A 12,368-nucleotide genomic window follows, 5' to 3' on the forward strand; every position below is an offset into this window, starting at 1 on the left:
GTGTTTTCAATGTAAACCTACTTCCCTTGCCAACTGTTCCACCGTCCTAATGCATTTTGGAAAATAAAAGCTAAAGCCAGAGAGGGAGACAGTAACCTAAGCCCACTGCTTCCGAGCATAGGTCATATCCATCTACCTGTTAAATATGTGCCTGCCCAGCTCAGCCTGCTTGGTCATCTTCCCTTCTGGACAATAATGCATCTTCTAGTGTAAATGAGTTGTTCTGCTCAGAAGAGCATTAAACAATGCAAATAATGCTCGTCATATGTTGTTTGTTCTTTCATCCTCTCTGCAGGAGAGAAGCATGTGCAACGGTTGTGATGTTTTTTAATAAATGTGTGTTTGCAGTCAGTGTGGCACAACAAGACCATAACGTATGACTGATAAGAATACAAATACTACCATACGTGTTGCTACATGTTTATGCTAGATGGTAAAGACAAAGAAACGCCCCTCGCACCCAAAGCAGCATTTGTTTTGTAGCCATCCTTTGTTTGAATGTTTGTAGTCCTACTGTCCAGAGTGAGCGCTTGTTCCAAGGCACAGTTTTTTCAGAGTGGATTAAAACTAGAAAGTTTTTCTGTGCCAAGGAAGCACCTGCTGCCAGCTAGAGTCTTGATCTTGAAGACTTGTTAGGTCTTTTAGCTACCATCCACAAGGCACTCGCTTCCCTGAAGATAAAGACATTGAACTCCATTCAAAATTGGGCAAGAGGATGGACAAAAAAAAATAAAAAATAAAAGAAAAATCTGGCCAGGTCGCAGTGGGCTACAGCGCAGTGGGGTGCACCCCCATCTTTCTCACTCCAGTCCAGGACGTCATGACCCAGTGTACTGGCCAAGGGGGACTGAAAAACCCAGATGAGGTCATCGTTCAGCACCATGAGACAGACTCCTAACCCCCCAGCAACAGCAGAAAGCATCATTCAGACGTACTGCCCTGCTGGAGCTCAGCAGCACCGCCTGAACCAGGAGCGCTCCTCAGCTACGGACCAAATGGACCAGGAGGGTACAGGCCTTGCACCAAAGACCTCACCACAGCTGAAAGGCTTCCCATGTTTTCCTTACCACACCAACAGCGCCTATGTGTAACTTGATTTGGGTTTAAATTTTGGAGGCTGCCTCTAATAATGTTTCTTGTACAGGAGCGCTCAACCCAATTTTGTTTCAGGCACAACTCTAATACAGCTACTTCTTATTACAGCACATAATTAGTGGCCAACTTTCTAAAATAAAAATGGTGGTAACATGCAGAATAAGGCTATTCATTTACCAAACAGTGACTTTTCGGCTCAAGCTCTCCCCAAATGTAAATCCACTTATGTTGACAAATGCCACACAATTACAACTCTGGCCTATTGACTCTATTTAGCCAATGTGGTTCAAAATCCAGAAGCCCTATGCTTACAGAGACACTCTACTCTGCACATACATTCAGAAAATAAATACAATACATAGCTGTAGTAAACAGATTTGTAACGAGTGTCGCTTATCCCTGTCAACTCTGCTGATGAATAACGCCGTTAAAATGGATCAAATCGCCCACCAACTACGATCACCGTCTTCCCCTGTCCAAAAGCCACGTGCTTCTCCGATTAGTTGCTCAAAACTAATTGTCAGATGTAATTTTCAGTCAGCAGTTTCTTCTTTCTTCCTCCTCCTTAATATATTCCTTTCGCACGCATTCCCCACAGCACCTGACTTGCTCAGCAATCTTTCCTCCCTTCCTTACACACTCATGCATTATGTCTTAGACCTAATCTCTCCTTACAGCTTTTGAGCAGAGCTCTTCCCGGCAGCTGACATTTAAATAAGCTCTGTATTGACTTTCCTCTGCTGTACCTCAGGTCCTCCTTGTTTTCCTTATGTTCATATTCCAATTCAGCTTCTATGCAGCTCTTTCCGAGGGTAACAGAAGCAGAGCTCGACTGATAATCAATAAATACCTTTACCCCGCAATCCCTCAAGATGTAAAGCCCAGGAGGAGATTCCCCTTGCCTTGCATGCATATTCACTATTTTAGATAATCTTAAAAAGGAAGAAAAAGGTTTTTCCCAAATCTGCAGCATGTTTCAGACAACACTAAGCCTGTGAACTTTCCTTTAACTCGCATTAAACTGATACAACTTTTAATTAAAAAAGTAATTTTGAAAAATTGCTTGTGCGGTGCGTAAGGTGATGTTCAGACAGCATCACTGATCCCTGGAGTTCTGCAGCCTTGAGTTTAATAAACTGAATTTCCAAAAGTAAACACAGCTTGCATCAGCACAAACCTTCTATTTTAGACTAATATTTTCCATCCATTTCTCTTTTTTTAGCCAGAAGGGGAAGTTTTCAGAGCACCCCACACTAAACATTGCACGGGTGTCACTGGACACTGGAAAGAGAGAAAATTTCCAGACCCTGGAGGAGCTTTGTCCACCTGCCAGCCAAGGAAGCCCTGCCTGATGGAGCGAGGCGAGAGGCCCTCTCCCCCATCGAGGACTGTAACATCGACACCCAGCGCCAGCACGGTCCCACGGACAAAAGGCCGCGGAAGCCCGGCGGCGGGAGCTGAGGCACCAAGTCACAGCCCCCCCGCTTCTTGCTGAAGAAAATCCCAGGCACAAGGACTGCCATAAAATTTACACCTGAGCTTGTGCATAATCCTATACTCACGCAGCAGTACCTGCCTTCCACAACTATAATTTAGGATTTATTTTGCCTAATTCATTATTTCCTGTAGTAGGTAATCCAGAAGAGGGGAAAGCCAAAGGGGAGAACAAAAGCAAAACGAAATTCAAACCAAAATATTTTGCCCTAAGCAGAAACAAGTAAAAAACCCTCTCAGGTTTCCTTCTGTTTGTTTTTATAACTGTTCACCTGTTCTTTTCGGAAGTTCTTTTAAATTCATCACTTGAATTATTTTTAATCCAAGAGTTCAAAAGGACACCTGATGACAGTAGGTGCCATTTCCCCCTTTTCCCTCCTCTTTTCCCCCTTATCAATTTATCACAAACAATTATCCTGTTACTCTACACACACGCACAAATGAGGGCTGGGAAGTCAAGGTTCTTGGGTTCGTTTCACGGCTGCATTTCTAGCAGGTCATTAATTTCTCCGGGAGCTGGTTAGCTCCTCTATGCAGCTGGGAGAGGTGGGTTGTGCGGCTTTATCCAGTGTTTATGTAACAAACACTTTGTGAATCAAGGCACACTGTGCTGATCTGAAACACCGAGAATTTTGTTATTACACATAAATAAATATAAATATAGCATTTACCATTTTCATCTCTACTTATTTGCATTTCTACTCTTTTCAAAGCTTATAATGTTGTTAGAAATGCCAAAAGGAGATGACTTTATGTTCTCATGCCTATTTCACCAGGAAATGGTAGGCCTGCATGTAATTTTTTCCTTCCACTGAAACCCAATGTATTTCTAACTGTAGTTTCTCAGTCAAACCTTCATAAGAAAGCAACTTTAAAGGTTTTGTTTTCAGCTGCAGAAATGTAAACACTCAAACATTCAGTATTACCCATGCTGAGTGATGTATTTCATCTTCACATCCCTTAACTCTAAGCACCATTGCTGATTATCCTGCGAAACTTAACTTTGGCCAACACCTTATTTTATTAAATACACGTTCAGATTTGGTCTCAGTTCCACAAAATCTTTAAGCACGTGCCTAAACATTACGCACACAAGTACTCCACCGAGTTCTGATTTTAGGCTATCTGGTAACACACACAACCAACTCCAGAAGATATATCACTCATTCTTTATCTGAAGAGCTTCACTCCACAGATCAGTCTTTCAGAAATGTGCCAGCTTCAGCTCTAACAAGCTCTTCACACTTTTTTAAGACTAATAGGCTCCACATATTCATCTCCAGAGAATAGAAATTCCCTTCCTCCCTTTCCCTTTTAAATATGTCAGGCAACATTACAAAAAATAACATCTGTGCCACAGTTATGCAATAAGCAGCATGATAATCATTAAACTATGCTTTATAAAGAGTGGACCAAATTAAAAAAAAAAAAAAAAAAAGAAAAAAAAAAAAACAGGGAAAAAAGTTCACCTTTAAACCTTGAGATCAGGGAGGTTTTCACTGCCACCTCTGTTCCTTGCTTATTCTAAACTCCCTGTTCTGCTGTCCCACTTCATTGATGTTTCATGGCTATTAATGGGAAGTCTGAATATACATGCTATGAACAGCGCAAACGGATTGAATCTGGCTGGAAAGGGCTTAAACATTCAGGATGAAGAATCCCAAAAGTGTTTTTAGTATGTGTATACATTTCATCAGAGTATACAAACAGCACTATATATTTTCTTGCAACACTTAGCAAGCCTTCTTTTTTCATAAATATAGGTCAACAGAGCTAAACTCTGTTTTTGCCTCAACTCCCACTTTAAATGCATAAAGAATTAGATTTTTAGGGAGCAGAATGAAAGAAGTGGTGTATTTCATGCTATTATATACCCAGCCAAGGATCCCAAAGGGTTTGTTTGGGCTTAAAAAACAAAACAAAAACCCTTGGCATTTGTCAGACTCAAACCATTTTTCTCTGGTCTTTGCACAACCATCCTTTCCAGATTTGAATAAATAACATCAAACAAATTCTTTTGACTTCCATTACCATGCAACGCACAGACGTTGCTCAAGGAGAGACAGAGCAGTGTGTGAAAGCATTTGATAGCAAAGGACAATGAGGAGCACCCTGCCTAACCACCATCAGATCTGGAAACACTCATTCCAACCCCTCCGCTACCCTCTTGTTATTTAAGCACCTGTGTTTCCCCAGAAAGAAATGATTCAAACAGCCCCAGAGATGGAGTTTAGGAACTGCCACCACAGGGTATTGCTTTACCCGTAAACACATGGGGGGGCGGTACTGAAGGTATTAACAACATAAGAAAAATACTGACTAAACAGTGAGCTACACATCAAGTTTTCACCTTGACACTTGCAAAATCGGGTGTGGTTTATCACGGCCCCTTCAGCAAATGCCCAGGCCTAACCGAATAGCAGAATACAGCATCATGTATCCTTCAACCCCCCTTTGTTTCCACATCAGCCCACAGAAGGCAGGGCGAGAACTCACAGGTGATTCTATCAGCTGCAGTTTTTATGCATTTTATGTTTATTACAGGTTGTAATGGGGAAAATAACCCCTACGCTTTCACATGAAGTTTAAGGCTCCACACAATCATGAACCATTTCTGATACGATGTTTGGATTCCACCGTGCACAAACTTATTGATCGCAACGCAGATGAAGACTTTTCCATACCACGCTGGGCAAACAGCTTCAAAGCACAATTTAAGCAGCATCTTCTTCTTTTCCCCGTTGAGACTGAAATGTCACAGTTACTATAGGTTGCTCCAGCACCACCATCTATCCTTTCTTAGGGGGCATCTTCCTCCATTCCCGCTCTTGGCTCTCTGTTGGCAATGAGAGGGTTGGGCTAAACACCCCAAGGTGAAGCCTGCACTTGGTTTTTTGCTCACAGCCTTAAGCTGCTCGTGTCGGAGAAATTCCCCTCCAGACCACCGACAGACTACCTGCAGGAGTTGAAAAATTAATCCAAGATGCTTCTGTATTCATCCTGAACTAACCTTTAGGAAGTCTTAAACTCGTCCTAAGATTTGCAGTGAGGGAATCCAGCACACATGCTGGCAGATTGTGCACATACACAGAGGTAAATGTTGTAAAGATGGGAGGAAAGAAGGATGTAGTTAATGGGTGGGGGAAGAATGAGAAAAGGACTGGGATACCAGGATTTGCTCAACACATGAATCAGATTCAATAATTCCATACACCAGTGACCATGTAACAGCCAACACATTAGCCACAAACCAACTTTAAGCTCAGCTCTGCATCATAACCAATACCCATCTCTCCTCCAAAACCAAAATTGCTTCAGAAGGGTAAAATCAGCACTATACAGCCCCTTGCTCATTAAGCACCGGGTCTTAAACAACCCCTACAGAAAAAGGGGGAACCGTGGCTCTTCGCTTGTCACTGCGTACAGACATAAACTATAACCTGAAGGCAAAACCCAAAACATAACTTTGCGTGGCCTAACACAGCAATAAGTTCTAGACTGAGCGATCAAGAAAATTAAAAAATTCACCCTTTCAAACCAGAGCCTTCCTGGAAATACAGAGGCTTGCCTACCCTCCCGTTCATGCTCATAAAGGCTGGTGGTTGTAACAGCTGAGATGGGATGGGCCCGGTTCAGCCCCCAAAAGAAGCAGGGAAGGAATTAGCACAAATTAAAGAAACAGGCACAATAAACAAAACTGTTTTTACTGCAGTACAAGCTCTCCATCAAATGATAAGCTAACCAGACAAATAAGACAATTAAGTAAGTGAAGGTTAGTGGGTTAGGACAAATTATTTTTTCTGCAGGAGGTTTCAGCTGACAGGTTTCTCCCCATTTGCCATGCCTGGCTGCGTTACCAGCACGTGGCTCCTCTGCTTCAAACTCATAGGCACCGTGGGCTAGTAATGGGCCTAAATTCCAGTATAATACATTAGCCATGCTGCTTGTATAATAATCTGCTGCATTTCTGCACAAGTTGGCAATGTCTGCTTGATGTACTTCAAAATTAATACATCACACACACAAAGAATCTAAGACAAGGCGCTACATGGACAGGTGATTTTGATATAGTGGATTTCCGCAGATACAGACATAAACAAACCATGGGAAATTATTGTGTGTTGCTCCCTACAGAGCCAGCAGTGTCAAGAAGATAGGGGTTTGCTTGTTTGCTTTAATATGAGCTGAAAAATTGTGGTCAGCAGCAGACTTTCCCTTCTGATCTTCCCCAAAATTCTACCTATCCTTCAGCGTTAAAGGCACATCTATTGAGAAAGTAAACCTGTTCATGTAATGTAAGCAAAACATTTAAAAAAAACAAAGCAAAACAAAAACAACAAAACCAACACATCACAACTTTTTGTAGCTAAAATAATCCCATTCCCCACCAGTTTTCTTCAAACGAGAACAGCGATCACCCTGAAAAAAGGCAATTTTCATTTTTACCTTCGAGGTTCAGAGCGGGCCAAAAGTACTAATTGCACCATTCCCTGAAGCAATATGAAATAAGACCAAGCATCCATCTGTATTGCCACCAAAATACCAGCGTGAACCTTAAATTCATATTCAGAGCATTAAAACATGACCTTGCAGGCTAACGGGAGAACTGCTGCTAGCTGGCCAGACACCAGATTCACTTTGTACTTGTTAAACGCCCACCCACAACCCTTGTTTCCGTGAAGCAGTTAAGTATTCCTCTGAAGTTATTCAACAACTGTGAAGGTCAAGTATTGTCCTAACTGGGCAGTTGCAAACAAACGCACCTTTCATGTCAGCATGTACTTCAGCCTGCTACCAGCCACAGAGTAAAACCCTAATCAGAGGAGAAAAACGAGAATAAATTGGTAGCAGAGGGTACACACCTGGTCTACAGATTACAGTCAATGCTGGCAGAGGATCTAGCTGACCCAGCTAGAGACCTGAAAATTGGGGCCAATGCAATGGATGGGAAACAACAATTTTTTGTATGTATAAAACTTACAGTTTCAGCTAAAACACTAACAAAAAAAAAAAAAAAAAAAGAAGAGCTTCCGTGGCACTTCTGAAGAATAAAAAGACGACTTTGGAAGCTTTAGATTTGAAGCTTCACAAGCTTCTTATGAAAAACGCAAGCTTTGAAAAACTTCTGAAGATTTAATATTCTCACTTTGGGCTCTTCTACTGCCAACGGACTACGGATGCTGTAACTAATAAAAAATAATTAATGCCAATAAACAGGCCCTTCATACAGCTTCAGCTTCTCTTCTCCATCAAAGACTCAAGTCATTCACTGAGACATTGTACGGGAAACACAATCCATCCACAGAGCTTGTCTTTTCTACATTCGGTTCTTCTGCACTATAACCCACCATCAAAAACCTTCCAAGTAAGAGGAAAGGAATTTGGTTTTTAAGTACACATCTGCAAAGGCAACTCCCAAGCACGGCAGAGACCTCATCTAGAATGGGACTGAGAAAGAGCCGGGAGTTTGTGTGCTAGCCCTCCGAAGAGCCCAGCTCTCGCGTAGCAATGAAACAAGCAGGCAGTTTCTCAGGGGTGCTCGGTGCCGAGCGGTACCCTACGGTCCACCAAGCCACGTCCTGCAAGACTCACAAGAGCTGATTGTTCTGATAACCATCATCTGGGAATTTGAACGCCCTCAAAAATGCAACAGTCTCGTCTCATCATCCACCTTCTCACCGGTTTTGCCATGCCAGGAAAAGTACAGCGACAATGCTTGGGGTTTAGGACATAAGGAGCTCCCTACCCCGGGGGAGAGGGGAGGTGGGAACTGCCTCAACTATTTTGCTTTATTTTAGAAATCCTGACACTCCCCTCTCAAATTGACTCGGCGGAGATGCACAGAACAGCAGTGAACACCACAAGGCAGTAGGATGACCTTTACGACATGAACCGGCCACCCGTGCACGAGGAGCCGTTCGGCAGAACAGAGGCTCTACGTAAGCAAGGTGAGAAAGCTGATACATTGGCAAAAAACCTAATCAGTGTCTAGGCCAAGTGCACAACCTCTGCTGTTCCTGCCAGTTTCAATGACACGCTGAGGCTTGGCATTGCAGCGCCGCGCAAGGGGACATCCAGAAGTCTGACCTCAAGCTCTCCCGGATTCTTAGGACAGAGATGCTCCTGGTCTCATGCCTAAGGATAACAGCAGCTATTTGCAGAGACAGTGATCACAGTAATGATAATGACAATTCGGAAAAGTGTTAAAACCCATCTGGTAAATAAATCAACTGGGGTCCAAGCAGAAGCAGTGCCAGCCCTTTTGGTCCGGCGTACCATGGTCCTACCCTCCCGAGGGGCAAAAGCAGCAAATCTAGACAAGATCGCGAAAAATTTCTAGTGACACATCCGCCCATATTCTGAAGAAATGGCACAAACAAAACAAAAAAATAAATGCAGGATCAATGAAAGGAAACAATTAGGCAGCAGAATTTTCTGTCATGGGAGACTATCGAGACAAGAGCTTGGATAAATTAAACAAATCAAGCATCTTATCGTAAAAAGCGCTTCCAGAGCTTTGTCAAAATGAAACAAGCCTGCGAATATGAGCTCACACCGCTGGGCATAAATCACCTTCTGAATACTCAAGGGTCAGAAGAAAACTTTGCCCGGGGACAACACCCACCACTGCTGCCCGCTCCCAAACCTGCCCGCAGCCTCCTCCGGCACAGCCAGCACGGACCGCTCCTGCGACCCAAGGGCCCTGCGTTACGTCCCTTTATTATTTGCAGAGCCGACGTAGCAGTGCAGACACGGATCCAGCTCGCACGTATCGCTGTTTGGAGACTGCATAATCATCCAGTTCAGCCCATGCAAAAGCAATATGAGAACACCTTCTGTACAGAAGAAATTCTCGAGATTTAAAGTTTTAACACAAGCTAACAAACGCCAGGGATGAAAGAAATCCTGGGATGAAAGATCTCCATGACACCTGCTTTGAATAAAAAGACATTGCTACAAAAATATCAGAGGCCTGCTGGTCTAGAGCCTTTGCTACATGTCATTCCCCAGACATCAATTTGCAATAGAGGCACACAAAAGCAGTATTACACAGATTACATGCTACTCCCCTGAACTGCAAACAAAATCTACCCACAGCACTACCACCTCGCCGTCCAAAGCACGACTGAACCACAGCCACCTTCCCTCGCTGTTCGCAAGACGACTTTGCGAAGGGTAAGGCACACAGCCGGGTTCAACGCTCATTTGCAGAACCGACAGCTCCTCCTGCAAACTTCGCCCCGGCTCAGCTTTCCCAAATACTCCCAGTTTTTCCTCACGTCGGCAGGCTGGGAACCAATGGTGCCAACAGTTTGGCGCTGAGAGAGGGGACGGCTTATCCTCAATTTGTGGGGCCTTCGTGCAAAACCCACGCCCAACGCCGGGATGCTCGAACCAGCTCATCATCTTCAGCAACTTCACCACTTTCTACACAATGATGTAACACACGGTAATTATTTAACATTTCGTTGTAACGGCACCCAGGAGACCTAAAATCGAAGGGCTGAGATCCCACCAAGCCTCTGGCACCACGTACAGGTAACAAATGGGGCAGGTCCCCACGTTAGAACAGCCCGGACCCCTGCGCCAGGTGACACCACGGGCAGGTACAACCAGCTCCAAGGAACGAGGGAAGAGCAAGGTACCAACAAAACATGGTTCGCTCGGTTTTATGCCACATGGCTCATTTACTCACTGCTGGCAGCTTCCACAAAATCAGGCTCGTCAAGCACCTGACTGTATACATAGGTAATGATTATAAAGCCAACTCAAGCGGGGCTAAAAGTACACAAAGAGCTAGCATAAAAATAAAAAAGTGCAATCCTTTCCCAGGTGAAAATACAGGACTTTGAACGTAACAGGTGGATTATATAAAAATTATTTTGCTCCCAATTCTCAAAATATTTTTTTTAAACTCCCGCACAGACCAAAAATCATCATTACTGAGAAGCAAGAGCAATTTCACCGTGTTTAACATTCAGACTACCCACCTCTCCCAGGGCCAAACACAAACTCAACTATGGCAGCATCTGCACAGCCCCCATGCAAGGACTAGGGCAAGGTCTGGAGCATCCACAGCTCTCCTCCCCAGATTCTGCCCAAGGAAAAGATTATTTCCTAACGTCACTTTTTGTTCCAACAGGGTATAAACTTTAAGGGGGCGGTTCACTGTTATGCTTGGGGAAATCAGCATGGTTGGTCTGTTAATACTCTGTCTACGAAGGAAAAGCCTCATGATCTGAGAAGCGCTGCCGCACCTCGTATCGACGGTTGCGTCCTACACCCAGGATGCCAACCTGAGTCAGACCCCTTTGTTTGGGAACACTCTCTCCTCGAGCCTCGCCTGTGTCCGTCTCGGTCCTGCAAGCACATTTAAGTCCTTTTATATGCTTCTTTCCAAAGAACGGGAAAAGATATGCATGTGATCGATCACAAAAACATCCACGAGGCATCGCCACCTCAAAAGAGGAGGACGCCATCAAAGCGCTGCCCCACACAGCCCTACTCCCTGTCCTAGCTACAGAAGTTAAAGTCCACTGGCCACAAGCTTTTCCTTTTTTTTTTTTTTAAAAAAAAATCCTCACAATTCAGAACTCAACATTTAAATGGGCTGCCGGAGTCTCGCCTCCAAAAGGCAACAGCAAACACAAAAGAAGGAAAAACAAAACCACAGAAATCCCCCCTCCCCACCCCCCAAAGCAAAGCACCGGGTGAGGTGCAGAGAAGGGAAGGGGGACGAGGCGCACAGGGAAGCCGGCCGGCTGCTCCCCTTTTCTGCCTCCCTTTTATTTCTGCTGAGTGTAGTAACACTTGAACTGGCTCTCTTTATTTGCAGCCGGATATGCTCTTTCAAAGATACTGTACCACTGTGTAGGCCAAGCAGGGACTCTCTTTCTTCCCTTAGTTAGGGCTTTTGGGAAAATAATTATTCACCAGAACTGCCATCGTGAACAGAGAAAGCTAAATCAATGTAGCTTTGTATGGGCCATTGCCACTGCAAAGCAAATACTCCATCAAGACATGGATCACTGAGAATTTTATCACTAGGAATCCTTATGCACATCTTTGTGTATTTTTAATATCCATCTTATTACTTGGCGTGCCCCCTCCTTCCCCCTGCTCCTCCACCCCACCCTCCCCACGGATTTGTCTTGTGTCACTGGCAGCAACGGGGCTTGGCCGTAAGATTCACATGCTCAGTAGAAACATCTTAAATACACAGCCAGGTTTATTTTCTTTTTTTAAAAAAAAAAAAAAAAAAAAAAAAAAGCATTGGTGCATAGCAGATTTATTCACTGAACAGGTTGATTTATTTAACAGACTTGACATACATCAAAACCTACTATGGGCTTACATAATTGTTACCCATTTAGCAGGTCTGTTTCTTTTGTCAAGTATTTGTTTTTAAAAAGTGATTCACTAAAGACTTCTGCCTTATGCACAGTTCACATACCTTAACAAATGTAGTCTTGCATGGGGGCTTAGCTGAAGTGACTAAATTGCATCCTACCTGCTTGAGCACTGTCATTATTTTTATTTTTTTTTTTTTTAGTTTCTGTATTCTCCCCTTACCCAAACTAAAAAAAAAAAAAAAAAAAAAACCAAACACCACCAAAAAAACACCAAACCAAACCGACAAGCAGGAGCGTGTGTACAGGCACACACAGCACTCACTTTCCAGCAGACTCTTTGCTGTGGGCACAGTGGTTACCGCATTACCACGCTGCTCCAGCGCTAACAGCAGGTACCTCCAACACAGAGGACGCACAATTCCGAAT

At 43.7% G+C, this 12,368-nt stretch overlaps 1 protein-coding gene across 2 annotated transcripts in view; it reads right to left on the reverse strand.

Moving 5' to 3' along the window:
* The window catches only part of NEXMIF (neurite extension and migration factor), a 170,109-nt gene that overhangs the window by 156,090 nt on the left and 1,651 nt on the right, over positions 1 to 12,368 (reverse strand). The window contains exon 1 of one of the 2 annotated variants that reach the window (XM_032983375.2): positions 9,731 to 9,774. The exons of the other annotated variant lie outside the window; for it this stretch is intronic. The gene's annotated coding sequence lies outside the window, so the exon portion shown is untranslated. Of the gene's footprint in view, positions 1 to 9,730; positions 9,775 to 12,368 lie in introns of those variants that run through there. 2 annotated transcript variants of the gene reach the window in all.

Source organism: Tyto alba, unplaced genomic scaffold (assembly GCF_018691265.1).
Source record: "Tyto alba isolate M040663 unplaced genomic scaffold, T.alba_DEE_v4.0 Super-Scaffold_5, whole genome shotgun sequence".
Taxonomy (NCBI): domain Eukaryota; kingdom Metazoa; phylum Chordata; class Aves; order Strigiformes; family Tytonidae; genus Tyto; species Tyto alba.